This window comes from Chamaea fasciata, unplaced genomic scaffold (assembly GCF_029207755.1).
Source record: "Chamaea fasciata isolate MVZ Bird 193981 ecotype frontalis unplaced genomic scaffold, bChaFas1.0.hap1 SCAF_4, whole genome shotgun sequence".
Lineage (NCBI taxonomy): Eukaryota > Metazoa > Chordata > Aves > Passeriformes > Sylviidae > Chamaea > Chamaea fasciata.
In genome coordinates, this window is record NW_027094089.1 from 14,744,347 (window position 1) to 14,749,284 (window position 4,938).

General features: G+C 49.2%; 1 long non-coding RNA gene across 1 annotated transcript; it reads left to right on the forward strand.

The window, feature by feature from the left end:
* Positions 1–873: 873 nt before the first annotated feature.
* LOC136288787 (uncharacterized) lies at positions 874–4,736 on the forward strand. Its single transcript, XR_010720580.1, has 2 exons — positions 874–994; positions 2,539–4,736. It is a non-coding gene; the product is annotated as an uncharacterized lncRNA (long non-coding RNA).
* The last annotated feature ends 202 nt before the right edge of the window (positions 4,737–4,938 follow it).

Genomic DNA, 4,938 nt, shown 5'->3' on the forward strand with positions numbered 1-4,938 from the left:
TGGTTTTAGGCTTTTTAATCTTTCCTGCCATGCGGCGTGGTGGTGTGAAGTCGACGTGGGCGTGTGGGCTTTTTATTTCCTAGAGTGACACCTCAGGGGTACGGGAGTCTTGGGTTCCACCCCCCGCCCGATTCTAAGTGTGTTTTGGCCTTTTACCTTTACTTTTGCATTTTTGTTTTTCCCGTGGTGCACGTGTGTATGTCTGCATAATCATCATCAAGACAGTATGGGTGCTAAAGCTGTCAGCGGAACATAAAGGAATTTTCCATCAGATATATTTTGATTGTTAAAAAGGTTAAGTTCTCAGAGAGAGAACTTAAAGACTTTCTCAAAGTTCTATTTCACTACTTCCCTAAGACTTCCCTTGCAGTAATAGGAAGTCTTTCTTTCTGGGATGCGGTGTGTAATTTGTTTATGCAGTTAGCTGAAACGGGAGATTCCCAAGCTGCTGTGTCAGGGAGCAAGATAGGGAAAGAACGACAGGAAAGCCGAGAAGTTTTTCTCCCTTGCTCGGCTCCCTCTTCCCATAGTTCTTTCCCCCTCTTTCCCAACGCTCATATTCTGCAGGGAGCGGCGAAAGAGCCGCCGCACCCTGGCTCCCCGCGAACACCGAACCTTCTCTGCCGCAGTCAGGCGACGCGGGACTCTCCCCTACCCTCAAATTCCCCAGCTAGGAAAACCCACGTTAGGTTCCGTGTGTAGGGACGAAACGCCGCAGAGGAGCAGCTTCTCTGAATCCTGGGCTTGCGGGGACCGGGCGTGGGCAGTTTCGCCGTCGCGGCGCAGGCAGCGAGGCACGCCGCGCTGAGCCCACGGCCCGGGCGGCGCAAACCGCCGGCGCCCCGCCCCGCGCGGCGGGAATGCCCTTCAGCCTCGCGCTGCAGCAGGCACGCGAGACGAACATTTCCGCGCGGCCAGGCGCGCCGGCGGGCTCCTTAACCCCGCAGTGGCAGCTGTAGTCAAGTGAGGCGGCCCCTCTCTCCGCAGCGCCGAGGTGAGAGAGCGCGAACCCCACCACTATCCCCCCATGGCGCTGGCACGGCGCGGGATCACTCCCCCTCGCCCTTCCCTCGTGGCGCCGGTGCGGCGCGAACTTCCTCGGTCTCCCCCCATGGCAGGCGGGTGACGCGGACTCGTTCCCCCTCGCTGCGCAGCGAGTGGGCGCGAATGCATTCTCTGTCCCTGCGCTCGGACCACGTGCGCCGCTCCCCATCCCCCTGCCCCCGCGGTGGTTTCTCAGTGCAGTCTCGGACACCCCCCACTCTGAGCCACGCTGCGTGGGCAGCTGAAAATGGTGGCGGCCGTGAACAGAGCTCAGCGCCACGCTGTAGCCTTTCTCCTTCCCATGATTCCTCACAGCCCTGCCTGTCCCAAACCCAATTCCTGTCCGGTTCCCATGAGATTTCCCCTCCGCCCTCATCTCAACCCTCTCCACCTCGCCCCACCTCGAGGTCTGTCTACCAGATGATGTCATCAGATAGTCAAACCACTCCCCCCGAGGCTCAGGGGCCCTGCCCCTCCTCTGTTTCCCATGCCCCCCGGTCTGCTTCCCGCGGTCCCTCTGCCCTGTCGCCACACCCCTAAGCCTGGCTCCCACGTCTCCTTCACCCCCTCCCTCATTTCGAATTATTGCAAAATGGGGAAGGAGGAAACAGCATCAGGGAATTACAACTGCAGCCTGAGTTCAACCCAGACCCCAGATACTCCCCAGAGTACAGAGAAAACGTTAGATAAAGCACTCAACAAGTCTTATGAGAATAAAATTGCAATAACTAGAAAATCTGTACAATGAGAGTCAGTGGGAGTCGAGGCCTACCCAAACCCCAAATATCCCTACCCCTGTTCTTGAAAAGATTAAAGAAGCAGCAGAATGCACATTTTTAAATATGCAGACTCATGATCTTCTAAGATTTTTCAGAGTGTTCATGAAATTAATGCTTAAGATACTAGAAATGTGAACAAAAAGCTGCACAAATCAGCCCATCAGAAAATGATCAAAAGAAATTAACTGCTGCCAGAGCTGCTGCTAAAAATGCTCAGTCATCAAACACTTTGCTTGTGTCGGCCTAGAAGACTGAGTTGTGTCTGCTGTGTAGAGACTGGACATTGGTCCTTAAAATGCCCTGTCAAAAAGGACTTTGATCTATTCAGGGAACGGGGAGGGGAGGATGGGAGAGACGAGGAGAGTGGGAAGAAGGGGGAGGGTGGGGAAAAGGGAAAACCCCCAAATGCCCTTCAAAAAAAACTAGCAAGGGAGTGCCAGCCTGCCCAGCGTGAAGACAAAAATCGGGTGGCTCAAGCCATAGAGGGGAATGGAGGAGAGGGAGAAGGGAGAGAATAACATAGGCCTCCTTCCTGCAAACCAAATTTAATTTAAGCTCCTCCTAAGAGCCTGGCCCTGGGCTCAATTTTTTCACAGGAAAAAGTTTCACAAGTCTCGGTTGCAGCCTAGCGCAGGAAGAACAGGAGCTCCTGGGAGGAATTTCCCCTCCGTTTACCTTTTCCCCAGTAGCTCCCTAATCATATTATTGTTTCAAGTTCTTTTCAACAGTCCCATACCTAACCCTGTCCCAGATGGAAGTCCCCCCTGGCTGTCAGATTTCTGCAGCTGTTCCTGTTCACCAGCCTCCATATGCTGACTGATGAGGGAATCGCCGTGCAAAGGTGAACATCTCATCTGATGCTGAGGACATCCATCAAACATCCTGAACGCAGTTGGCGAAAATGAGCAAGAATCAGAAGACTGGCTGAATGGACTGTTTAAGAACTGGGGACTCCCGGGGTGGGCAGAGTTCTTGGTCAAAACTGGACTTCTGATTTTATTATCATTTTAGTTTTGGTTGCCTTTTGTTTCATTAATTGCATGGTTCATAGATTAATTTACAAATTGATTTCCAATGCCACTACACCCTGCGAGGTGAACCAAGTCACCAGGCTGCCTGGTCCTGCATACTGGGGTGACCCGGATAAATTCTTACTGGAGGTGAATGAAGAAGACATTCTGCCTCCCAAAAGATATTGTCCCTTTCCTACTGAGGACTAGTCCACCGATCATGAGTGGGACGAGGTCTCTTACCTCGATTTCGAGCACTCCCCTCCTCAAGTGCAGGTCACACACCTCTCTTTAAATAAAAGGGGGAGATGTAGGGGTGTGTTTTGAAGTTTTCCCAGTTTTATATATATATATGGTTTTCTTTTACTGTTTCAGAATGGTTTTTCCCGTATACCTATGTATTATCCCATAATGGTTTTCCTAGTTATTTCTTATTAATCCATCATTGTTATGTGACATCTGGGTCCTGCCTGTCGCTTTGAAGCCTCACCCTGATCTCTAGAAAGTTCTGGTGAGGACTTTGAGTGATTGGTGGGGTCCAGGTTCCCCTTCCTCCTTTGTTTCATGATTTGTTCTATGGTTTGTCGTTTCAGTTCAGGGTCACTCCCTTCCCATTCTGGATTGGTTCCAAGTTGTATCCTCCCCACTCCCCCACCCCCAGATTTAAGGTGAAATCCCAGGTGTCTGGTGGGCTTTGGCAGGCTGACTTCTGGGTGGAAGGAAGCCATGCTGATTCAATAAAACCCAGTTGAAGTTACCCCCTAGAATTCCACCCCTTAATTTCTTGCATGATTCACGCTTCTGCTGAGGCAAGGACTCAAAGGATTGGAACTGTATTCCCAAATACAGAACCGTACCTTTTAGCGACGTGGGTGCCAGAGCTGGCCAGGAAGTGTGGGCAAATGCCCCTACAGAGGCACCGCACCATCGCAGAAGAGAGCCATTCCCAGGCCCAAATACATATCACATGATAGAATTGCTACAGCCCTGATGTATCTCACAGACTCTGTGCAAACCTGTCAAAGAAATTCCCTTTTATCTCTACCAGTAGATAAAAAAGCAGCAAACTGGGCTTAAAGGGGCAGGACAAGCTTAGTTTAGCTCCAAAGGTAACAAGCACTTTCAATGGCCACCATGGCTGTGACCATGCAATTCCAACCCACAGTTTCTAAGCTCTGCATGGCTTCATCAGGTGCCAGGAGGGAAATAATAACTCATTAACTTACTAAACAACCATAAAAGCAGATTTCAATGCACAAAGGTTTTGTACTATTATATTAAATGAAATCCATGATAGATTGCTAAGTCACAAGAGGCCAGTTGCAAGCCTTTGCTGCTGTCAAGTGATTAATTTCAGTAAGAACGCCAAAGAGATGGAACAAGGAAAATGGATGAGATGCTTGCTGCTGTGGCAGAGAGCAGTGGGGGATTTTGCCCACATTAGAACTGCACCCCTGTGCTCAGAGCTACACATTGTAATTGCCATTGTTTTGGCTCCACATAATCTTGACACATAGTAAAACACTCTTCTCTGGAACAGCAGCGAGTAGTAGGAGATAGAGATATTTGAGTGAGGCTGGGTAACGTTACTCGTCTGCCCTTTCCCACCCCAAAAATAGTGCAATCAAGTTTATTAATCACAACATTTTAAAAAAAATCCCTGTGTCGCATTTTGGAACCTCTAGTCTCCCCTCAGGTGGAAATTGTGAATTCTTTGCACTTAAGAGAGCAATATTAATCTTTAAAAAATAAACCAAATATTGTTACATGATTTAGCTAAATTCCGATGTCAAGTATTCATATATAAAGGGGAATGGGAGCTCGTAACACTTCTCTCTCTTCCTGTGGATCCTCAAGTGTCATTAATGTTATGAATAAAATTAATGCTCCAACCCCAGTTCAAGCCCTAGTTGATGTACTTACCCTTTTTCCTCCAGAAGTTCATTGTTAAAAGGTTCTCACCTGTTTTATGTTTTATCCTCGTACCTTTAGTCCTCTGTACCCCTTTGCCCCCTCCTAACTCGTTGGGTAATCCAGCCGCTGCTCCCTAGAACAAACTTCCGGATCATCCATAAGGCCTTGCACATATTTGCATATTAAAAATC